This window comes from Macaca thibetana, chromosome 17 (genome assembly GCF_024542745.1).
Source record: "Macaca thibetana thibetana isolate TM-01 chromosome 17, ASM2454274v1, whole genome shotgun sequence".
Classification (NCBI taxonomy): Eukaryota; Metazoa; Chordata; class Mammalia; order Primates; family Cercopithecidae; genus Macaca; species Macaca thibetana.
The window spans coordinates 53,650,193-53,676,325 of record NC_065594.1 but is presented as its reverse complement, the minus strand read 5'-3'; the positions used below and the strand labels follow the sequence as shown (position 1 = coordinate 53,676,325).

General features: G+C 38.9%; 1 protein-coding gene and 2 long non-coding RNA genes across 8 annotated transcripts in view; 2 read left to right on the top strand and 1 right to left on the bottom strand.

The window, feature by feature from the left end:
• Positions 1-26,133, bottom strand: part of LOC126940821 (uncharacterized) — a 616,457-nt gene that overhangs the window by 373,104 nt on the left and 217,220 nt on the right. The gene's annotated exons all lie outside the window — the stretch shown is intronic.
• The window catches only part of KLF12 (KLF transcription factor 12), a 621,954-nt gene that overhangs the window by 543,197 nt on the left and 52,624 nt on the right, over positions 1-26,133 (top strand). The window lies entirely within an intron of this gene.
• LOC126940819 (uncharacterized) lies at positions 7-13,429 on the top strand. The gene is made up of 2 exons (XR_007720926.1): positions 7-10,871; positions 11,057-13,429. It is a non-coding gene; the product is annotated as an uncharacterized LOC126940819 (long non-coding RNA).

Genomic DNA, 26,133 nt, shown 5'->3' with positions numbered 1-26,133 from the left:
TGAGTATACAGTCTAACATGAGAATTTGTAGGTCTTACGGGAAATGTTAATAGGGCTTATGTTAAAATTAAGAGAATTCCTACTTCTCTATACAGAGTGCATTCCTGCTAACTGGACTATGCGGTCTTCCTTTCCTCTGGACAGTTCGAAATAAATATGGATAGAGTTCCTTTCCAGCCAAAACTCTTCATTCACCAAAAACCCTGTGTAACTTTTTTTAAAACAGATACGACCTAAAGTTCCTAAGATTATAAACACTTACCTGTTTTAAAGAATGTTTCCTTTTTTTCCGAAGATATGTAGTCCCAGCTATTTCTCAGATGCCAACTTCAACTTCTCACAAAGATTTTCACAGTTAATTAATCTGTTACACTGGTTTTGGGGATTACAACCTCAGTGATTTTTTTTCCTTGCCGTAGCCTTAAATATCCAGGATTTTTTGGGTTTTTTGTTTTTTTTTTTTTTAATTTGAGGAGTATCAAGATCTTCTTTAACTGATGGGTTCTTGAACAAAAATATAGATGGAATTTTGCAGAAACAACCTGAAAAGTTACTTCAACCAGAAAACATTGATTATTGATTCTTTAGAGAAGCGATTTAAAGTGTTTCACAAATATTTCATGTGAAACAGCAACAACAAAAATGTAGGCTCAATATGTGTATTTGGTTATATTACTCCTTTCCACAAAATTAACCTTTTAACACAATGTATTGTTAAGCAAAAAAAAGAAAAATTAAAAAAACAAAAAAAAATGAACTATGGCTGTATTACTTCAAAGATGAATGGAAATTCCATTTTACTTCATTGAATTATAGTTAGAATGAGATTTTGATTAAAACTATGCCTTTTTTTTTAAGTATGGCAAGATGATTACCAAAGATTGAGCTTCCAAATTAATTTTATTCCTAAATCAAGATTATTTTTAGACACAGAATAATGACACTTTGAATTTGAATCATGCCTAATCAGCTCACCTCCCTTCCCCCATTAAATCTAATTAATTCTCACAATAGCTTGGTGATGTTGTTAAATATTGTGCTTTTCTTTTTCACAGAGGGGGAAATGGGGCACAGAGGATACAGTCATTTGCTTATACCTTGCCTTAGAGCCGGGGCATCCTTCCTGGTTTCTTACCATTGCTAAAGCATATTATCCCCTGTCCAGCTTGAAAAGCTAAGGGGATAATAATATAATGGTCATTACGTAAAAGGAAAGGGAGAAATCCAGTCTGTTGTTGACTTCGCACACCACAAGCTAATGGGTAGACTACAGAATTGTCAGGTATGAGATCCAGTTTCCGCAACTTGGTTCTCAATGGCTAAGTGTAAAACATGAAGTAAATAACAGTTTCTTTTCTTGACTTTTCCTCTCTGAAGTATTGAAGTATTGAAGTAATGATGTTCCTGCATAATTCATAGCATGTAATTTGTTTAGTAAGTGTAAACCACTTGTATCTCCAGAGAAGTAATCCATGAAAAACAAAAGTGATGTTTACTACTAGCCTTGAGAAAATTCAACTTTTATTTATTCAGCAACATTTATTTACAGTTCCAGGCACTGTAAGAAGCACTAGATTAGAAAGATAAATAAAACATGGTTTCTATCCTCAAGAGCCTACCTGTCTTGCAGGGCTGATGTGTGTGTGTGTGTGTGTGTGTGTGTGTGTGTGTGTAATGTCACATACACAGACACATATACGATATCACACAAGCACATAATATACAATATGGGTAATGCTCTAAGGAGATATATTTATAATATAATGTTTAGAAGGAGAAGTTAGTGGCTTTATTTAAGACAAATTTGAGGGTTCATACTCGGGAGGGGGTGAAATATAAAGGAAGGAATAAGACTGTCAGAAAATCCATCCCAAAGAAGAAAGCTTTTGAGCAAAGACCTAGAATTAGTAAGAAAAGCAGGGTTGAGCTAGTGTTTCCTTTATAGATTGATGCATGCATAGAAAGACCTGGAGATATTTCCAAATTGACTCTAGTAGGAGCATACATGGATTTAATACGTGTACTTTATTTGGTCATGAGCTAGCTAAGATTTCTATGATATATACTATCTTGAATCTTCCTTAGGTAAATACTGTGAGTCTAGTATATGGAAATAAATCACCTGGTTAGGAAGAAGCCCCATGAATCACCCAGCCTCTACTTCTGGTAAAGTGATAAACACTTATTATTTCTTTGTGAAATACTGGCCCTGAAAATTCAGAAAGTTTAAAGACTCATGTTGGCAATGAAGACGAAGGGAAAGTGATAGTCGCTCTCCCCCATCTATCAGCTGGGTAATTTGTAGGATTAGATGTCAAGTTCAACACTAGCTGGGCTGTGGCTTGGGTTCAACCTGGAAACACTGTATTTAAGAAGGAGAAACAGTGATTTTTGTGAAGGTAACTTAGAAAATACCCCAATCAGTTAAAAAATTGTGTTCATCAAATAAGTAATTAAAGTTCAGGAAAAGAAGAAAAGCCTCCAACTTAACACTATTAAGGTATGTATAGGTAAGGTATGAAAATCAGTAGGTTGGGAAAGCCTATGGCTGTTGTTGAGCTCCCAAGCCAGTGTTTATTATCGAGTTAAGGTCATTTAAACTTTTAACTAGCGTTTTCTGCATAATATTGTTATGAGAGGTGGCATCACTGGCCTCATTCATGTGGGAACATTTCCCCTGAAGGTGAAGAAAATGAATATCTGTATAAGGCAAACAAAATCCACTGGAATTGAAAGTGTGGTAATATTGCACATACCCAGGGAGGAGATGAGAGTGCCAGGGCCTAAGAGGTCCAGCAACATATGTTGGAGTGGAGCCAGGCTTGCTATAACTGTCTGCTAACTCCAAGGGATTAAAGAATGGCAATAAGAACTTCATGCAGGGTGTATTAGCACCCCAATAACAAATACCAGATCATTGTACAACTCATTTACTATTGAATTAATTAAAGGTAGCAAGCCAGGCCAGACATAAACTGTTCATCAGAAAGTTTGTCCCCTCAGTACCACCACGCACTAGGAATATTTACTGATTTGAAGACTGATGAAGCCTTTGGGGTTCAGCCATGTGAATTTCATTCTCTATTTCATCAGACCACTCCTCTTTCCTTCACCCTTGGCCCTAAATGGAGGTGAGCATGCCTTCCTTTCTCCAATGACGATGGTAGGGAAGTAAAAACCTCTTTTCCTTCTACCTATCTTAGGTTATTGGCTGGGGCCCTGTGTAAATTAGACTGGTAAAAGACAGATTAGCAAAGAAAAATGAACAGAAGTTTATTAACATGTGTATTTACATGCGCATGGGAATGAGTAACCCAGAGAGTTGGTTAGAGCTTGGACTTGTATAGCATCTTAACCCAAAAAAAAAAAAAAAAGTTTTTTAGAGACGTGAAAAAGACAAAAGGATTTTGAGCTTCCAGGGGGTAAAATCATAGGAAGGTAAATATATGGGAGACACTAATGGAAGATAGGGATAGTGAGATGTGTTGTGCAGATTCCTCTGATGCCGTCTCTGGGCTGATACAGGAGAGTTGTCTCCAGTGATTGCCTTGCCCTTCCTGGTAGAAGGAGGGAGAGCGGAGACCTTTTCTTGTGTTTCCTCCTTTTTCATTGCCTGTAGCTCATAATAATTCTTATGCCGAAGTGGCAAATTTTTAAGTGGCATATTCTACTACCCTTCATGTTATAAACCATTTTTAGAATATTTGCCACTCTTTCTTGCATACGATAATGCCAGAAGAAAACTGTTTTTCTGCATTTGAGGCAAATGTGGAAAACTTCTTTTTAGAGAGTTGAATGTGAAGATAGATTTTTCTTCTTGGCAGTTCTTTTTAATTGAAACGATTATATCCTGATATCAAACCCACAGGACAGCAACTGTTTCCAGGTCATATTCAGCTGTTTTATTCCTAAAGACATGACAGAAATCTGTAAGCTACATTTTGCTATGTCTGTGTAGGCTGGCATAGGACAGGGTGGTGTTTAGTGGGAAATATCTGTGAACCAATTATTGAAGTTGACTTAAGGCTCCAGAAATTTCCAGAATCCATGTTCGTATTCTAAAGACGTGCACATTTATATATGCCCATCACTTGCTTTTTTCCTCTCCACTTCTCACTCTATCCTGCTCCATTTTTAAGGTTTTAAAGGACTTGGACATGTGTCGTTGCTTGATAATGGTGATGGTAGTGATTGTGCTGTGTACCTAAAACGTGTATCAAGGGCTGTTATGTAACAGTGGTAGTGGGAGTCACATAATGCAAACTTTATGGGCCATTTATATGATAACATAGGAAATAAAGCATTATTAATAGTAATCATTGGCCAAATATGGTGGCTCACACCTGTGATCCCAGCACTTTGGGAGACTGAAGCTAAAGAATCACCTGAGCCCAGGAGTTTCAGACCAGCCAAGCAACATAGTGAGACTCCAGCTCACTATTTTTTATTTACTTTTTAAAATAAGCCAGGCGTGAGGTATGCATCTATAGTCCTAGCTACTCAGGAGGCCGAGGCAGGAATCTTGAGCCCAGGAATTCAAGGCTACAGTGAGGTATATTGTGCCACCGCATTCTAGCCTGGGCAACAGAGCAAGACTCTCTGAAAAAACTATATATGTAGGAATTGTCGTTAGTAAAATTGAAGTAATTTTGTAGTTTTCTCTAACCAATTAGATGCTGCCACTACCAGTCTCAATTATTATTTATTTATCACTGATGTGCCTAAGATTTTATGTAGCTATATACACAAAAATGCTCCAGTGTTAATGAAGTCTCTATGCAAATTATGATGCATTCTGGGTGTGAATCATATTTCACATTTGGGTGTGAAAAAGTTCTGTGTCACAAATTTTTGTGGAGGGCAGGAAGAACCTTTTCACACTTTAATGTTTTAGTGTGGATCTATGGTGCTACAGTGAACTTAAATATTTATATTCAAACAGTTACAAATGTTAGACATGACTTCATGGAATCTTTTTGAGGGATATAACTAGGAGAGTTTTGTCATAAAAATAAGAACATTCTTTCTTGCTTAAACCTTTTTCCTTAACAAAGGAAGGCACTGAAGTTGTTGATATTGGAAATCTCTCAGAAATCTAATGTAGAACAGCCTTTTGAGGAGGGACAGAGCATTTCCAAATTACCAACTTCAAGGCTATAAAGGAAATGCAAGCATCATCAAGTGCAGTTCAACCTCCTTACCTTACAAATATAGGCCCCAAGACAAAAATGTTACATGCCCAACCCAGGCATCAATCCAAGCTTCTCTGTGCCTGTTCATCCAGGCCTCTGCATGCCTATCCGGTAGTCTTTCCATGACGTGGCAGTTGTCCACCTGTGCGGAGAGCAAGAGAAATGTGAATGTTTAATGCGTTACAAGCTAAGCAGAAGGCTTTTGCCTGGGAAATTCCCATTAGATTGATGGGATGGGAGAGCAAGGAGAAACAGGAGAAGCTTAATGAAGACATTGCTCCTCACACCAGTATGTGGCACTTACTCCCTGCCCAAATGTTTACTCATCATCTTGCAGATCCTTGCATGCTCATTATTTATAGATAATATTGATTTTGTTATTTTAATTACCAGAGTATTTCACTGCCTTACTTCTTGACTTACAGAGCAAAAATTATATTATGCATGGACTTTAATATGTGGAAATTCCAGTTCCTAGAATGCAACGCCTTCATGGTCTTTTTAAGCCATGCATGTTGGCAAATAAGTCACAGAAGGTTACCTTTGGTTTGGTTTGGAAGCATACTCTCTCCACAGTTTGATAAGAGATTTGGAATATGGGCCATAGTTGATGTCATCGTTAACCTACTTGCAAGTTCTCTGTATATGTATTGAATTATAATAAAAAGAAGTGCCTGCAGGGTGATGTTACATTTTAAATCCCTCCAAATTCCCATCTTTTCTTTGTTATAATGTGGTATTACCTATTAATTTGCTTAATGACTTCACCTCCTCAAATTTAGCTTGGGGTCAGTTGCATATACTTCAGACTTATGTTCTGTCTTCCAAAGTGACCGTATGAAAGAACTTAGGCCTAATAGTTTCTTAACTTCTCTATCACCCAGAATTTCAGCAAGAAAGATTCATGATAAAAGTAGTCGCTGTATTCCTGCTGGTATCAGCTGATTTTGTCTCTAGCATTTCTTTAGTAACAGTAAAGATGATATAAGGAAAAAAAAAATTAAAGTAGATAATTTTCTGTAATTATTTCCCTAATTATAGGAGAATTAAAGCTATAAGATCCTGCTGAGGCCATAAAGTTTACCACTTCTGAGACATCTTCATATTAAAAACCCGGGAATAGTTTATCAACCTGCAGCTCAGAACCATTTTAATACTGTACTGGAAACCTAACATGTGAACCCATAAGACATGTCATTGTACTCTTTGTTGATTCTTGGTATCTTCCCAGCACTGTACCCAGGTGTGGTGCTATCATGTAATAAAACATCTCCGACATACTAGCTAATTATAGCATGAACAGGCAATATTGTTCAGACAACTTGGTAATTCTGGGGTTTGTAGTCTATTGTTGTCTATTTTTGTTCTTACGGCGAGGTTTTATACAGCAGAGGAAATTTAAAATTCACACAGTCTGAAATCATGATTTACCCGAGCAAAGCTGCTTAAACTACTACTACTTATAGGGGTTTAAATTGTGTGATGTGGGTTATTCTCCATCCCGAAACTCTCCCTTTTAAAGTTGTTCAGATGTAGAACTTTAAAATAGATGGGTGCAGTAGGCTGGTTCCTGTAATCCCAGAGACTTGAGAGACAGAGGCAGGAGGATCCCTTGAGCCCTGGAGTTCAAGACCAGCCCAGGCAACACAACAAGACCAACCCCTGTCTCTTAAAAAAAAAAAAAAAAAGAAAAGTTAAAACTTAAAATAATGGTCATGTCATAATGAAACATGAAGAAGGGAATGTGGGGAGTCATAAATGACTCATACAGAAAAAAGACTGTGTCTCAATATGAAAATATATATATATATCTGTGATAGCACCAGTACCAGTCATGTTTAATTAACATATCAACTTAAAAGGAAGAAGGATTGTATTTCATATATAAAGAATGAAGCCACATCCTTTCTTCATCTTTCATAGTATTTTTCAGTGGATGTATTTAGGCTAAAAAAATTGGCTATCAATTATAAACCATGACTGTCTTCTAAATATGCATTTGAAAGAATAATGACTAAAATTGGAACCCAATCAAAAATCTGAATGTGTTCATGCATATGCTGGAAATACTGCTCAGGATAATAAATCTTAAGGGGTTCCCTGCAGGAATGCTGCATGTGCCAGCAGTTTTGTTCTGGTTTTCATCTGCTGGTCACATTTGCAATGTCATCTTTCTAGCTATGGAGATTTCTCTGTATACACATGGACAGTGAACTAGCGATTTTAAAATCAAACATATTCTCACCTCAATGTAATTTTTCTCAGTTGACCACCAGATTTTCATAAATTTTCTTAGTAATTTCCGTAAAACTAGCTATTTATTACATTTCTTGGCATAGCACTAGATTTGCCTAAGGTAAGACCAGTATCCTAATAATATATATTTCTTTTAATTAGTTTTAAGAGAACAATAGATAGCGTGCAATATATTTATAAAAAAGATTTAAACCAACTCAGTATGACACAGGTTTTATCACAGCTATTTTGCATAAGCCCTCAGCTAACCAATAGCTAGGGGGCTGAGGACCCTGCTGAAATCCACTGACTACTTGTGGCCGTTGTCTCTGTCTAAATATTCATTTAGTTTAGTCTCTTTTATCAGATGAAGTTCTTTTTTTGTATAAATTTATGAGATACAAGTATAATTTTGTTACATGCATAGATTGTGGAGTTGAAGTCAGGGCTTTTAGAGTATCCGTCACCTAAATAATGTATGCTGTATAGATGGGGTTCTTTTGTTGGAAGTAATGAAAACTAACTGAATCTGACTGCCTTAAGCAAAAGGTGATTTTTCAGTACATAAGGTAGGTTATATGGAGACAAAAGAAAAGCAGAGGATCTGGGCCTCAGGAAACACAGGAGCCAGGATAGCACCCAGGGTCCAGGAAGCAAGATATAATCAGCAGGTACAGGCCTGGGAGGGGTCAGCTCTAGCTCCTCTATGTCACCTCCTCAGTAATTCCAATAGAGGAAGCTAGAGTATGATTGGTCCTGGGTTAGGTGCCCAGCCCTTGGTTACAGTCCTACAAAGATGAGATGAGGTGGGAGTAGTTTCCCAAAGGAAAAGTGTTAGTACCAAAAAATGTTGGGAAAGACTGCTCTTCATAAATTAGAACCATCAATTTGCCATACCGTTAAATTACCTGAAAGTTCTCGTAAGGGTAGTAGCTTTACCATGACAAGCTTTAACACTTTCCCTTCAAGGCCATAATGCCTTATATTTTAGAAAATGAAAGCACTCTGTCATTAGTTACTAGGTCCTTTCTCTTTGGTCTTACTCTTAGTTATTGAGTAGCCAAAACGTATGCAGGATGTTTAGTCAAAATAGACACCATTCTCCTTGAAACCTAGGAGTGTTGATCTTAATCACTTTGAACCTTCATTTCTCTAAAACCCTACTGGGGATCACATATTTAAAAATGCAGCCCTTAAAACCAAACATACATAGTTATTGTGATATCGCATATACAATAGGCAGAAAACAGAGGAACTGCCTATGAAATGTATAAAGTTTTGGTCTACAAGCTGGGTTCTGGTATAAATTTCTCACTTATACTAAATTAGTCTTTATGGCTCTTTAAGATAAATAATATTTATATTTATCTTAATAAATAAATGATATCTGACCCAAACTATTCAAATTAGGTCTTGAAAGAATCCCCAAGAGGTAAGACTCTTCATAGCATCACCTTGAAAGAAAGTGCTTCACAATTTGCAATTGCAAAAATATGCAACCAGCCCAAATGTCCGTCAGTCAACAAGTGAATAAAGAAAATCTGGTTTATATATACAGTATGGAAGACTACTCAGCCATAAAAAGGAATGAAATAATAGCATTTGCAACAACCTGAATGTATAAAGGGACCATTATTCTAAGTGAAGTAACACAAGAGTGGAAAACCAAACATCCTATGTTCTCACTCATAAGTGGTAGCTAAGCTATGAGGACTCAAAAGTGTAAGAATCATAGAATGGGCCGGGCGCAGTGGCTCAAGCCTGTAATCCCAGCACTTTGGGAAGCCGAGGTGGGCGGATCACAAGGTCAGGAGCTCGAGACCATCCTGACTGACATGGTGAAATCGCGTCTCTACTAAAAATACAAAAAAATTAGCCGAGTGTGGTGGCAGGTGCCTGTAGTCCCAGCTACTCGGGAGGCTGAGGCAGGAGAATGGCGTGAACCCAGGAGGCAGAGCTTGCGGTGAGCCGAGATTGTGCCACCACACTCCAGCCTGGGCGACAGAGCAAGACTCCGTCTCAAACAAATAAACAAAAAAAAGAATCATAGAATGGACTTTGGGGACTTGGGGGAAAGGGTGGGAGGGGGGTGAGGGATAAGACTACACATTGGGTACAGTGTACACTGCTCGGGTGATGGGTGCACCAAAATCTCAGAAATCACCACTAAATAACTTATTTATGTAGCCAAACACTACCTGTTCTCCAAAAACCCATTGAAATTAAAAAAAAAAAAGAGAGAGAGAAAATGCTTTATCAACCGTGAGTATTAACCCACAATCAAATCTCAACTTTATGTAAAAGGAATATCTTACTACCACCTAGGAGATTCATTGACATGCCCAGCATTGGGTACACAAGGCTGTAATTTCCTTCAGGTCTCTTGAGCCTTTCCCAAATCTAACGTTTAGAAATCTGAGCTGGAGGGTATATTTAGGTAGGACTACAGTTCAATACATTACATAAATATGTACCTGTATTTACCATGTTTTTGTGATCCTTTAAATCTCTTCCATCATATAATGTATTTGGAACACCCTCATAAATGGATATATCATAGGATTAAATTGATTTATTGTAAAATAGAAATCTCTCCAATTCTATCTATTTTTTCATTCCTGTACTCATTGCCTTTTTTCCTCAGAGGTCTGAAAAGAAAAAGAAATACTGCTTTTCTGAGAGTTTGCAGTTTATAGGTATGGAGAAAGAAAAGGGTATACCTTTCTATTATTTTTCACTTTAGATCTGAAGTATTTTGTACTCTTTGAAGAGCCTTGTAGCTTAACTGAAGAATGGACTGATTTCTTACAGTGAAAGTGACTTACAGTAATCTTCCCCAAACTGCACAGTCCATAAGGCATTTATTTGGGAAAGACAAGGAAGTACGGAATTGTATTAAAGGTAGGAGACAAAGGCTAAAGGCAGCCATGTGACGAACAGAAGAAAGTTGCTGCCACCTAGAGGTAAAAGTTGGTAAATTTTGATAATGTGCTGTGAATACTCAAAGATTCTTGAGTAGACATTGATGTAATGTAATCCTAAACTGAAATGCAGCCAGGTGACTTAGTTTCTGCCTCTAGGTGAGACGAGATTTATTCCATCTCCCTTCACTCCCCATTAGTAGTGTTTCCATATTCCTCATGAGATTTTGGTGACCTGGGTGGGTTTTTGCATTTTTTGCCAGCAGTAGCCTCGTTACTGGTCACAAGAACTTAGGTTATTGAAGGTCTTCATCCTGTACAATACAGTCTCAATTATTTGGAAGTTGTCATTACCATGGCTAATAGAGAATGTGTTTTTCACAGTCTTGGCTATCTTTTTTAAAATATACTGTCAGAAGCGCCACTAAACTACAGATCTCATCAAATTATGTGGCTGATGCTCTTTTCCTTTCTCCCAGGAGAGGGCAAGAAGCAGAAGAGGCCTGCGTGATGAGATGCGAGGGTCCCATTCATTTTTTCCCTCTTCAGTAAAATTATTGTGCCTGCAATGATCCAGCCACTTTCTGTACTTGGGGCACAGTATTTAACAAGACAGACGTGGCCCCCACTTTGTACCGTGTAGTGGAACAAGAGTGACAACTGGCTAGCATCTGGTAGTGATAAGTGCTCTGATGAAAATGTAATGAGGATATGATTGGAGCAGTCAGAGGAAGGGACCCTGGGACTCTCCTAAGTTATGCCAAGACCTAAAAATAAATGAAGCAGCACCAATCTCCAGAACAATATGCAATTGGGCCTGTTTTCATTTTGAGTGTTAGAAATTGATTAGACGTAGCCCTAACATTTTAAAAATTTGTCAGAACATTTTTTTAAATGGAAAATTCTCCCAAATAAAGAAGCCTGGGTAGCCAGAAATTTGGTGCCACCACATTTGGCTTGCTATTCTCTCTTTTCAGGACAACCATATTGCACAACCCCGGGGGGCACTATTCACATTGTGTTCTATGTGAAGGGTACCTCCAGGAACATTAAAGGAAAACATATTGGCATAGAAAGGTGAGAAAATACGAAGAGAATATGTGTGTGAGTTTCCGTGTCTGCCTCTCTCCTCTCCTGAGTGGGAGGCTTGATTGAATGCTATTGATGATGGTTTTCAAGGAGAAAAGGGCTCCAAAAAATACAAGAAGATTCAAGCAACACCTTTTAGAAAGTGAGGATCGCAATCAGAGTGTTCCTTGTTTATCTTACACCCTTCTGCTTCCTTAGAATGCATTAGTCGAGCCTCTTCTCTGCCTAGCTTCCATGTGGGCCTTTACTTGCTTGTCATTTTTATTTTCTCCTAGCCTGTATTTAATTTTAATCCTCAATTTAAGTATTTAAATTCTATGTCACTTACAAACCTGATCCTCTTTTGAAATTGCCAGAGACTGACTTTTTTTTTTTTTTAACACTTGGTAGCATCACCACTTTTGCAGAATATTTGTGTTCATTCATTTTTTCCCTCTTCAGTAAAATTATTGTGCCTGCAATGATCCAGCCACTTTCTGTACTTGGGGCACAGTATTTAACAAGACAGACGTGGCCCCCACTTTGTACCGTGTAGTGGAACAAGAGTGACAACTGGCTAGCATCTGGTAGTGATAAGTGCTCTGATGAAAATGTAATGAGGATATGATTGGAGATGACTAGAAAGCAATCCGAGGGGGTTGGCCAGAAAATGCCTCTTGAAAGGAGGTGACTTGGCATCTGGGAGCCGAATGACAGGAAGGAGCCATCTGGGTGAGGGTCTGGACACATTATTCCAGGTGCTAGAAACAGCCCACACAAAAACCTTCAGATGGGAACAAACATGGACATTCAAGGAACAAAAAGTGAATGATGGGGAGCGTGAAACAACCTCAGCTCAGAGAGGTCGGTGGGAGCAGAAACGAGTAGTCCATAGTCTGGGTGTGACGGGAGCCACGGGATGGCTTTGAGCAGGAGAGAGTGAAGGGATGGAGTTTTATGCTTCAGGCTTAGTAGAGAAAGGGCTGTAAGAGTGTGGAAGGGGGCCAGGTGTGGTGGCTTACGCCTGTAATCCCAGCACTTGGGGAGGCCAAGGCGGGCGGATCACAAAGTCAGGAGTTCGAGACCAGCCTGGCCAATACAGTGAAACCCCACCTCTACTAAAAAATACAAAAATTAGCCAGGTGTGGTGGCAGGCACCTGTAATCCCAGCTATTTGGGAGACTGAGGCAGGAGAATCACTTGAACCTAGGAGGCAGAGGTTACAGTGAGCTGAGATCGTGCCACACCTAGGTGACAGAGCAAGACTCCGTCTCAAAAAAAAAGTGTGGAAGGGAACAGGGGAATGAGTGAGGAGGCCAAGGCTGTGGCTGAGGAGAAAGACATGCTAGCCTCAACTAGAACGGTATCCACAGAAGGAGAGAAGTGGATGCAACTAGGATGTGTTCCAAAAACTGTTAACAGCAGTTGCTTATGGAAGGAAGTGAAGAGAAGAAAAGAATCAAGGATGACACCTATTTTAGTGTGAGCAACTGGTGGTTGTGGTTGGGAATTTAGAGCAGAGGGCAAGTCTGTAGATGCAAATGTAGCTGCCATCAGCATATAAATGATAGTTACCATGGGGTGCCTGTGTGTGGTGTGGGTGTGTCTATTTGATGTTAAGGGACAGAACAGTTCTTGAGATGAAGAAAACCTGAAGGTAAAAATGCCTGCAAACCGTCAACTAGAGGCTGTAAAACTATACAGTGGATGAGCCACAAATATCAATAGGTGGCCGGGCATGATGGCTCATGCCTGTAGTCCCGGCACTTCGGGAGGCCAATGCAGATGGATCCCTTGAGCTCAGGAGTTCAAAACCAGCCTGACCAACATGACGAAATCCCATCTCTACAAAAAATACAAAAATTAGCTGGGTGCAGTGGCATTTGCCTGTACTCCCAGCTACTTAGGAGGCCAAGGCAGGAGAATCGCTTGAACCCAAGAGGCAGAGTTTGCAGTAAGCACTCCAGCCTGGGCAGCAGAGTGACACTCTGTCTCAAAAAATAAAAAATAAAATAAATCCACTGGTAAACTGGACAGAACCTGTATCAATGTATCTAAGGCTGCCTGTGTGTGCCCTCAGGCTGCAAAGGACCCTGTAAGTTTCAGCCAATTTCTTCACCCCACGTGCACATGCTGTCAGCAGCCCACTGCAAATGATGCCACTTACCCCCAGTAGACATCCAGCCCCGGACTGCTCGGTGAGATATCTGACTTCAACTGAATAAATAGATCTTAATATATGAGGACCTCTTTTCCCAAAACGCCAAGTTCCCTGGTGTCTTTCTTCCACAAGAAGACTTTAGCACTGGAAGAGCCGTTTATTCTGTTTGTTCATATTCCCTAACCTCAGTCTTCTCATTCCTCATCTGCAAAATCACCCAAGCTGGAAACCTATGGTGACTCCAACTCTGTCATAACCCACATTTATTTGATCAAATGAGTCCAGCATTTCTCCTCCTAAATATTTCTTGGCAGTGTTGGCTCTTCCTCACCCCACATCCCCTCATCATCTCTTGCCTGAAGCATTACCCTAAGATCCTAACAGGTCTCTTTAGATTCCATCTTACATCAGTCAGAATGGCTGTGATTAAAAAGTCAACAAACAGATGTTGGCAAGGATGCAGAGAACAAGGAACACCTATACACTGTTGGTGGGAATGTAAATTAGTACAACCTCTATGGAAAACAGTACGAACATTTCTCAAAGAGCTAAAAATACAACTACCGTTTGATCCAGCGTTCTCATTAATGGGTATCTACCCAAAGGAAAAGAAGTCATTATATCAAAACGATACCTGCACATATTTGTTTATCACAGCACTATTCACAATGGTAAAGCCATGGAATCAACCTAAGTGTCTATCAGCAGATGACTGGATAAAGAAAATGTAGCATGTATACACCACAGACTTCTAGATTCAGTTCTTTCTACTCCTCCCCCAAATACAGTCATCGCCATGCCTATGGTGATTATTGTAAAATACAAATGGGATTGCTCCTGTCTTTACAACTCTGTGGTGGTGTGCCATGATTTAGAAGTCCAAAGCCCTTAACACTACATATGAGGCCCTTTGTATCACATAACTCTTTTCCATCTCACTTCTCATAAATTATTTCCATCTTCCCGTGGACCCTAAATCCCAGCCACACTGAACTTGTTACATTTCCCAAAACACCTTGATCACCAAGGAAACTAATTCTCAAAAACTCAGCTTAAAAAATGTTCTTCTGCATCAGGAAAAAATAGCTAATGCATTCTGGGCTTAATACCTAGGTGATCGGTTCATGGGTGCAGCAAATCACCATGGTACACATTTACCTATGTAACAAAGCTGCATGTCCTGCACATGTACCCCAGAACTTAAATTGAAAAATGCTTTTCTGTGAAGATTTCCCTGCAGTCCCCCCACCCATCAACCTCTTCTTCCTCTCCGATCTGATATCACCCCATGGAGCATAGCATCACTTTTATCATGATTTATTGTATTTGTTGGCCTGTGTGTAATGTTCTTTCCACCTTCTCCTCAAGACTGAGGCCCTCCAGTATGAAGGCTGTCCTTTCCCGGCTCGGAGCACAGCACGTGGGGCAGCAGGCTCAAGGCATATTGATCAGTGAAATGAAGACACCTCTTCCACTATCCTCATCTATTGGTAGGAAAACTGAAGCCCAGAGTTTGAATGCTTTTGTCCAAATTTGCACAGGAGCTGGGATTAGAACTTAGAACTTCCGCCTCCTGACTTTGGTGGTTCCCTTTCCACATTTTGATGGCTGTTTCCCATTCCTTATTCAATATTTTCAGAAAAGTAGAAATCCTCAAATTCAGAGGGTAGCAAGACATGTTTTCCCATTAGAGACATCTTTAAACACTGGTTACATCATTTCTGCCCTTTCTCTGTTCATCATTGTTATGCCTGACAAAATGTTTGAAGAAAAATGGTGGCTACTGACCTGAATTTCAGAAGCTAAGATTTTAGACGTGTTCTGTCACTCTCTAATCATGTGATCTGGGGCAAGATTGAGTCCCTTATGCCTGATCTTGCCTATTTTTTTTCACAGGGATTATGTGAAAATAAATGGAGATGAGTATGTAGGAAAGCGCTTTATGTCACAGAAGGCAGGATACTGCAAAATACTCTGCACTATTGTCACTGTTCACTTTTCTCTTAAATATAACCACTTTTATTGATACTTTAAAAAGAAAAAGATAACTGTTCTAAGTTTTCTTTCTCTTCTTCTTTCGACAATCCATATAGTATTATAAAAGATTGGGATTCTAATTCTTACCTCCACCTGATTTTTACGTTTGTGGCCTTCCCTCTGATCCACTTGATCCTGAATTTAATTATCAGGCTTACATTAACACCCTGTCTCTTTGCTTGCTGTACCTAGCAGTTCTTCCTGGCTGAATGAAAAGAGCTTGATTAGTAAAAGCTTACCCTTTCATATTTCCTTGCAATTAGTCCAATAAAAAAGCATCACCCCCGGATGGGCTTTGTGTGGCTATTTTTTTTTAATTCTTTTTCCTTTGGCTGTACTGATTTCATGGCTTTTTGTCTCTTGTGCATATTCATGAATATGAAGATCAGTTTTTTAGTTTTTATTGTCACACCTTTGAAGACACAAACACCTTCATACATTAAAACTCTGGAAATAGGATTTAGAATGAGATTTAAATGCAGGCTCTGTTGTTTAATGGGATTAATGCATACGACATTTTCATATGAACAAAGAATAAATATCTTTTTTTCTTTTTAATCTCTTAGCTGAATCAACAGGTACTGAATTTTAAGTGGCACTGTGTAAAGTGTCAATCCATGTTGGTATAAAGAGGTAAACCGCTTATCTTTCTGAAGGTTGAGAAGCTGGGCCTCCCCCAGAATTGTAGCAAGCTGAGGACCCGTGGTCTTAGAACACACACTGAAAAGGCCCTTCTGATGATAAAAAAAAACTGAACACAGGTACTCTATAGGAAATGACCATCAAAGTAAATCTAGTGTTAATTGGCCACAGAGGGAGTGTGGCCTCTGGAGTACTGAATGTACAGGCTTTTATTCTCTAGTAACTTTTTTAAGGTGTTTAAAACTGACATGGGGTGAATAAATATAAAGAACAGGAGTCCAAACGACTCAATGGAAAGAGTACAGCTTTGGAGTCAAGGGATGCTGATTCAATCCTACCTACTATTGGCTTTTGGCATTAAACAAATCATCAAACTCTTCACTGTCATTTCCTCTGGGGTAAAATACAACAAAAATATCTCTCCCAGAGCTCCACATACTAAAATTTAAATGTATTTGGCATAGGTTGGCCTGCCATAAAAAAAAAAAAAATACCATAGATTATGTGGCTAAAGCCACAGGACTATTTCTCACAGTTCTGGAGGCTGGGAAGTCCAATAGCAAGGCATCTGCTGATTCAGTTCTTGGGGAAGGCTTTCTTCCTGGTTGGCAGGGTGCACCTTTTCTCTATGTCCTCAAAAAGTGGAGAGAGAAAAGAACTTTGATCTGTGTTTCTCTTCTTATAAAAGTACACTAATCCCATCCTAAGGGCCCCACCACCCTCATGACCTGATCTAAACCTAATCCCCAAAGGCCCCATCTCCAGATACCATTGCATTGAGGATTAAGGCTTCAACATGTGAATTTTGGGGGACACAGACATTAAGTCCATAACTGTTAATTCAGATTAAAGGTCTGGACAGACAAGGATCATATATAATATTATTTTTATTAAAATACCAACTTCTGATTATCAGCTCCCTTAAAACTTAAACATCACTTCAGTTTGACTTTGTCTTCTGTGTGACAAAGGAATCTGATACGGGATTAGAAATGGGCCCTAGAATCAGTAATTTGCTCCCAGGCATGCCTGGTTATATTGGTGGTAAAAAATTCATCCTCTGGTGATAGAGGCGAGTCTCCAAAGTGATTCTCCACAAATTCATCGTTTTCAACACTTCCCTCCAGGGGAAACAGTGAAGTCTGATTTTGCCAGAATTGGACATTGTACTTTGTTAGAACCGCCTTTCAATATTCTATATTCTTAAGCTTTTCACAGTTTTCACACAGTTCATCGATATCATTTTTTTATTTCTCAGACCCATTCTGTGACATGTCTTGAAAAACGGTTTTATCTTAATCTTTAAAATGAAAAGAGAAAGAGTAGAGTAGGGATCAATAAATCAGACTGCCTATTTTCTTACTTCAGTTACTATATATTAACTCTGTAACCTCAAGCAAGTTATTTTATATCTCTGTGTCTCTGGTTCCTAATCTGTAAAATGGGGCTTGCTAATAATACCTGTTTCATGGTTACCATGAGGATTAAATGCACTATATTACATATAAAGCTCAAAGAACAGTGTTTACCAAATTCAATAAATACATGTTGACTATCATTATAAGGGGATGCAAGACTCATTTATGTAGGGCCATGACTAATAACATAGCTAACATTAATTATGTAATCTACTAGCTAAAATGTATTTTGACCCTTTAATAGATAATACAGTTTGAGAGCTAGGTTAACTCAATTCCCCAATGATATAACTAAGCTAACCTTGACATATCTACTGCGTCCTTCTCATTCAGTCCTTTTCCTTTACCTACATTTTAAATGTTCATGTTCTTCAAAGTTTCATATCCTTTTGCATACTCTCCCTTGATAACAGCCTTCTCCATAGCTAAAGCACTCACCTCTTTGCTGATGGCAGCCTGGATTCTTCATTCCTCCTCTGAATCCCTGCAATGTCTTTTTGTCATGGCCCTCAGTTGTGTGCATGTAAGGAAGTATGTATGCCTCTCTTAGACTATAAATCTCCAGCACCTAGCATAAGGTCTGGCCCGTAGTAGACAGTAAATATTTGAAGAAAGAAAGAAAAGGCCAGGAGCAGTGACCCACACTTGTAATCCCAGTGCTTCGAGAGACTGAGGCGGGTGGATCACTTGAGGTCAGGAGTTCGAGACCAGCCTGACCAACATGGTGAAACCCTGTCTCTACTAAAAATACAAAAAATTTAGTCAGTCGGGGTGGTACATGCCTGTAATCTCAGCTACTTGGGAGGCTGAGGCAGGAGAATCACCTGAACCAAAGAGGCAGAGGTTGCAGTGAGCCGAGATTGTGCCATTGCACTTCAGCCTGGGTGACAGAGCAAGACTCCATTTCAAAAAACAAAAAGGAAGGGAGAGAGGGACCTGGCTTTAAACTGAAATATCCTAATTCTTCTAGTTTCAACTCCATAATTAAATCACTCTTAATTTTTTAGAAAGATACACAAAATTTAAATAAAATGGAATGTTTTAAGACTTTTTTCAAACTTCACTTGATTAAAATAATGAGCTAATTGGAAGTCTGACATACTTTGAGCACCTGCTAGGTGCCAGGCACTATAGTAAAGCTCAGAATTAATATAAAGGTATCTAAAAGGAGCTCTGTCTTTGGAAGAATATAAAGAATATAAAGGTATCTAAAGGAGAATATAATATAAAGGTATATATAAAGAATATAAAGGTATCTAAAGGAGCTCTGCCTTTGGAAGAGAATTCAAGCTATTGTGAATGAGTTAGTGAAGTTATGTTGCGGCTGTGTGTTAACAGAGTTTTATAAAGACGCAGGTTGCCTGTTTGTCACAGGTTGGTCTTTCTATTCCTCACCAGTTTAACATATTTAGATATTACATCATGTGTTTGCCCTGGGAGTTAGCCTTGTTTGAGATAATAAAATTCATATTTGTTTCATTTCATTTGTAAGTTTTAAATACATCTATATCTATTGCTTTACCTCTTTAATACTTCTCTTAATGTGTTTTACCACATGCAGAAACCAAAATATAATTGAATTAATATAGTCCCTGCACTGTTTGCCCACATGTACATATACACACTTCTAATTGTGGCGCTGCACAATTTTTTTTGGTGATTTCATTTGTAGATCTTTACCAGCCAGGTGCCACACCGTTGTAAAATGTCATTAGAATGCTGATTTCTCTCTGGGTCCAGAAAACTAGTTTGAGAGCATCTGATAGCGTTTTGCCTGGTGCAGACGGTGTGTACTACCTATTTTGCTGAACATTACTATCCTTCAAATGTAAAAATGATACATCATTTAACTTTTTCCACAGTTATTGATTCAGTTATGTAGTGGCATACCCTTGACTTGCATGCTTTCAAACTGGTGGGTATCTTGAAAATATCATTAGGTGAAATTAGAATCTCGGTGCTATTTTTGCTTGGTGTTATCTGAAATAATGCATAGCTTTGGAAAATTTGTGATTATTAATTGATTTGGAGGCCTTTGATTCTAGAAATTATATAGGTGCAGAACAAGGAAACGTGTTAAGAAAGGAGCATTCTCTTTTTCTTTTTACACTGAGTACTTTGGCCTAGTATGTGAAACACAGTAATTACCACATGTGATACTTTTTTTTTTTTTTTTTTTTTTTTTTTTTGAGGCGGAGTCTCGCTCTGTCGCCCAGGCTGGAGTGCAGTGGCGCGATCTCGGCTCACTGCAAGCTCCGCCTCCCGGGTTCACGCCATTCTCCTGCCTCAGCCTCCTGAGTAGCTGGGACTACAGGCGCCCGCCACCGCGCCCGGCTGGTTTTTTGTATTTTTAGTAGAGACGGGGTTTCACTGTGGTCTCGATCTCCTGACCTTGTGATCCGCCCGCCTCAGCCTCCCAAAGTGCTGGGATTACAGGCTTGAGCCACCGCGCCCGGCCGATACTTTTATAAAATATAAATTCAGTCATTGTCACAATCTGGGTTGACTTTTGTTAGATATATTTTAAGGATAATAATTACCTTTAGTATTTATAAATATGCATGGTTACAGTTGTACTGGTTAGAGCATGCCCTTCAGTCCTCATCCCAGGTGACCTAAATGCCACATGATTTAATGCACTGGAGGAGGAGAACCAGAGCCTACGTCTAGGCTACTGACACAACTCCATTCATAGTGAGCTCTTTCACAACATCATGATTTTAGTTACAATTGGATAAGAGTAGTGTCCCCTCTTTCCTACCTAAAACATATGCTTTAAATGAATGTGCATTTGTAATATGTGTTCTCTTATGTCCCCAGGGGTAAAAGAGCACATGTATAAAACATAACCCCATCCTGCAGTTATGTGTGGTAATGAACCATAGCTTAAACAAAGGATACGGATGCATTAACCACAAATTCTTATAAACAATAAATGAATAAATAAGTTATTTTAATAAGTACATAGCAGCTATAAGTTTAGGTACTCATAAAAGTGACTGATTACATTAGCAGGCCTTGGTCTAAAGAGTGCAGCTGGCTGAAGCTAGAAGGCTCTGTAGAACTAGAAAGTGCAACCGTGGCCTCAGAATTTAACACCAGGATGCATGAATATTGAGTTCTTTTCTGACACGCAAGTCTTCATCAAAGGTAAACTCAACTAGCCACCCTCAGAAATTAATGAACCCTAATATATGTAGAGACACGCATATGCTCACCTATGCATAGACATCCATACGTCACCTTGCAGTTTTATTTTTTCATGTCCTGATGCAGGTTTCGCAAGTGCTGAGCCTCATTTTGTCATGCTCATCCTTGGCAGCAGGCTTTCCTTCCCTGCGTTGCTCTTCAGCGTCTACCTACCTACTCCTGCAGCCCTGGGGTTCCATAGCAGTTCTTCCTGTGTTGCTTTTTCTGGCTTCATTTGCTGTTGCTGCCACCCCCCACAACCCTACATTACTACCCCCTGGGTAGCTGACCCAGGCTCCAGGATGTCCGTCACACAGGCCCCAGTCACCTGCTTTTTGCTCCTACCACCAACGTGCCAAAAGAGTTTATAAAGGCCTGTCTTGAAAAGACCCCTCCTGCAGGAGACCTACACTCACCCTTTCAAAACACCCTTTCATCCATGCCCTCATGAGAAATTCACAACCAACCCTTGGGACATTCACAATAGGTAGTATTGACCCCATTTTGTCAGTGATGAAATTGAAGTTCCAAAATAGAAATTCAGTTATGTGTCCTATGGAACAAAGCCACTTTGCAACAGCCCTGGCACATCTAGATCTTCACATTCCAAATTTAGCAGTGAATCTCCTAATCCAATCCGTGCTACCCAAAGTCAGACTTGAATTCTTATTTGTAGATGGAGAATTTGAAAGCAGACTTACCAGCGGTATTTATCTTTAGTTCAAAGATGCCATAGGTCTTGGCATTTGGTTCTGATTGAGGTATGGAAAAATATTTGTAGATGTAGAACTTTTCTTACATAAGAAGAGTTTCCAGATAAATAGGAGAGGTCACTAAAGTTCTTGCAAGTACTTTTCAAAACTTTTTTAAAGGTGTACATTAGTTTCTTCTATCTGGAATGCTCGACGTAGAATCCTGCCTCAGGGAATTAGTAAATGGTAAGAGCCCTCCATGTACTTCCTAGTCATTTTATTTCTCTCTCTTTCCTGGAAGCATAACTTCCTTAGAAACCGCAACTTTGGTTCTTCTCACTGATGAGCATAACTTTTAAAAATAAGGTGATTTTTCTGAAATTATTGGTGGTTCTGAAGCATGCTGATACCAAAGCAGAGTTAAAATCTTCTTGGATCAGCTTTTTCAACTCTACATAAATACACATAAACCCACACATATAATGTAATATGCATGCTATATCTTTCGGGAGGTTTTCTATATTTTCTAATTGCATGCTATATCTTTCGGGAGCCATTTTGAAAGAAGTTTCCTTATAACTTTAATGAATGCGAGAACATTTTTTTCTAGCACTCCCCCCACCCTGCCTTAATTTCTAGTACATTCAACTTGTTATGTAATTGTATAGTAAGTCTTAAGGCAAAGCCATATTCTATGGTGCTTTCAGGATCTCAGAGCAGTAGTTATTTTATATAAGATAGCACTGATCAGACAGCAGAATTTTACACTCTCTACACAAGAAGAGTTGATCCTGAGAGAAGTAATGTTAAACCCCTCTGTCAACATTCTGTAAGAGTGAGTAATAATAACACCACCTAGCACATGTAATAGTTGTGTTATTCATAGATGAATATGCCTAACTCCTCACTCCCTGTTTTCTCATATGCCAAGCCTAAGTTTGGAAATAGAGTGCAGCCCAGAGCTGAAGAAAGAGGATCTACTGTGAAATAAACATGATGTCCTCAGTCCATCTGATATGTTACATGCTGCTTTCAGCTGCCTTTGCAGCAACTCTTGCTTTAAGTGGAAGAACTAATGGAAGGAGGATTTTCTTATGTAAGAGAAAAGACTACAAGAGGGATGAGACTAAAGGCCCACTTTTTTGGTTTTTTTTTTTTTTTTTTTTTAATCCCAAAGAGAAAACAAACCTATGGCTCTTCCTGACTTAATGAGAGGGTGACATAAAAGAACTGAAGAACAGCCTTTCCTTTAAGCAGTGGGAGGCTGAGCCATATCAAGTCCTTCATGGGATAGTTTATTATTTTCTCTTGTGGCTGTAATATTTTCTTAAAGGAAGGAGCAAGTTGTAATCTTGAGCTCTCATTTGAAAAGCATATGTCCCACCATTTCATCTTGTCAGCACTGTGCGGTTGATGTACTAAACATTTCTATTCTGTGACCTCTATCTTAAAGAGAATGTCAAACTTAATCTACTTAATCTGCCTAAACTCTATATTACTCATGTGTAAAATGGGAATGATAATGCCGTCACCTTAGATGTTAGAAGAATTAAATAAAATGATACATTTGAAATGTGAGAAGGACATGAGATCTGGGAGGGGCCAGGGCAGAATGGGAATGTAAAATGGGAATGATAATGCCATCATCTTAGATGTTGGAAGAATTAAATAAAATGACACATGTCAAGTATTTACATAGTATCTAGCCAACATTAAATTGCTCTATAACTGTTAACTATTGTTAACTATCAAAATTTGAATACCAAAAAGTTCAATGAAAGGAAAATTACTATTTGTAATCCTCGAGCTAGAGACTAAAATTTATATACACTCTATCTTTTGAGCTCAGGTTTGACTGAAGTAAAACTAGGAAGTAATTTTAGAGACTTGGTTCAGTTCTTACAATTTTCTGCTTTCCTAAGTGAAAAAATGTGTATGTTCTACAGGATACCTTAAATATTCAAGCATCTTCTCCAAATCTAATACAAGAATCTAAAATATAAATAAGCACTGCCCTTTGCTTCTATTTTTCCCCTTTGTGTATATCTCTAAGTATTCTACATTTTATTAAATTGACTTTGTTGACTCTGCTCAACAACCATAAAACAAGAGAATCCTCAGCAGGTTGGGCTTAAAACTCACCCTATCCGTAGGCTTTCCACCCTCCTCTGAAAGGTCAACGTGAGTGACTGCAGGAATGGGAAGTCTCTTGTCAGTTGGTGATCTTTGTTATATGCATAGCAGATGAAAGTAGAGATAGTCCCTGCCTCACTCGTGACTGCATCCCCTGAGCTTAGTGCTACACTCTGCGCATAAGTGCTCAATAAATATTTGTGAAATGATAAATGAGCAACGAGTCTCACAATTTTCTGGCGATTTTTTGAAAACAACATTTTTTAAAACTTAACTGTACATAGAATATTTTAAAAGATAAAAGCAGTAACTTGTTAAAGGCAACCTCCAAAAACAATAGCTCCAAAAGGAGCTATTGATAAACATGATGGGAAGTCAAAGATGAGGGTTGTAATCCTCTTAGATTCGCCTTAAGGTACTTGAAATTGAAATAATTCAAATGAGTGACCCTGAAGCTCTGAAGGTTCCATGGTACTTGGTTTCAAAAACACTTTCATAGAATTCAGAGAGAAGGTCTTATTGGCCTAAGAGCTATAAGAATAGTTGGGATCTGGCAGATTGCAGTAGAAGTCTGTGCTGTCATTCTTTGTAAATCTGAGTGCAAGGTTTCTGACCTAGCAAGGAAACCAGCATCTAAGCCTTTGAAACCACAGCCATACCTTACCAACCTAAAGTTTTTGTAGGTCTTCACAGCATTGTTGGTGCAGCTCTCCCAGGGTCAGGGACCAACCCTGGCAGGCTTCCTTGTATTGGGGCGGCATCATGGGTTGCCACGGCGGAGCTTATGTGAGCTTTCTAAGTCGTGCTTCCTCATCACATCGACATGTTTCATCTAATTGGGTTTTGGGTTTCCTCTCCTATAAGATGCAGGCAAATTTCCTTCTGTTCCATGGGAGCTTTGTCAGGATGAATTGGAACTTTAAAAATGAATAAAATGTCTTTAGAGGATATTTAACTCTTCAGCAGAACGATGTTATAGAAATGAAAGGCGTTATTATAAACTTAAAAAAAAAAGTTTTATGTGAAAATGCCTTTAGCACTTTGAGACTGTGTCCCATTTTGTGTCTTATGTTTTGCTTTTACTCCTGGAATTTTTCGGACTTTCTTCAGGATGTGTAAATTGCGTTAGCACTGGGTGGGCTTTGCATCTATAAGTGGTACTGTCTGCCAGAGCAGACTGCTCTGCTGTTCTTGCTGCACTTTCCCAAGTCTGCCCACACACTGACATGCTACAGAGGCTCCAAAACTGAGACATATGTTAGAGCGCAAAATGCTTTCCCCCCAGGACTCCTAGAGGGTTTGGAAGAATGCTTTCCCTGATTCCTGCTTCTTGAGATAAAAGAACATTTGGCAAAGAAAGTCTAAATAGTTGCTTTGAAAAAATAAATCAAGAATTGAACTCATTTTTAAAAACCAGGCCGGTGCAGTGGCTCACAACTGTAACCCCAGCACCTCGAGAGGCCAAGATGGAAGTATCATTTGAGGCTAGGAGTTCAAGACCAGCCTGGTCAACATAGTGAGACCCCATTTCTATTTTTAAAAAATGAAAATAAACTAAAGGATCCATGACATGCCTATTCCTAAATCATCTTCTCTGATAATGCTTAAGCAGATTTACCCTGTGTCTTAGTCTTTTTCAACTACTATAACAAAATACCATAGACTGAGTGGATTACATATAACAGAGATTTATTTGTCATGGTTCTGGAGGCTGCAAAGTCCAAGATCAGGGTACCTAAAGATTCAGTGTCTAGTAAGGGCCTGTTTTTCTGTTTCATGGACCTCACCCTCCTACTGTCTCTTCACATGGTAGAAGGAGCAAGGCAGCTCTTTAAAGCCTCTTTCATAAGGGCACTAATACTCATGAGGGCTCCACCCCTGTGATCTAGTCATCTCCCAGAGCCTTCACCTCCTGATACCTTCACCTTATTTTTTAACTCATGTTCTTGCTGTGAAAAATTTAAAAAAAAAAAAAATCAGCTTTCAGATACACCTAAATGAGACAGTTTCAATGTATGAAATTTTGGGAGGACACAAACATCAGACCATAGCACCCCACAACTGTCTACAGTGGTCCAGTGCCTTCTCACGACTTTCTGGGAAGGCTTCTTGTTATACTTTGAGAACATGTAGATAGGTTACAGGTTTTTAGTCACACAGTCTACAAAACTGAATAATTCTACAAGAGCTCTGCCCTTATAGCCCAGCAGAACAACTCTGGACAAAATAGTTGACTGTGTATTCCTGTGCATGTTACTAGTTTTGCATTTTTTCTTTTAATTAACACACCTCAGAAGTTAATATGCTTGTGCTAAAAGGAAAAATTGTGATTTGGAGTTGGAAATTAAACAATTTGTTTAAAAGATAAAATTATCCAAGAATATGCTAAACCCAGATAAATTTACAAATGTTTTTATCATTGGCAAAGCTAACTTAATATTTTCT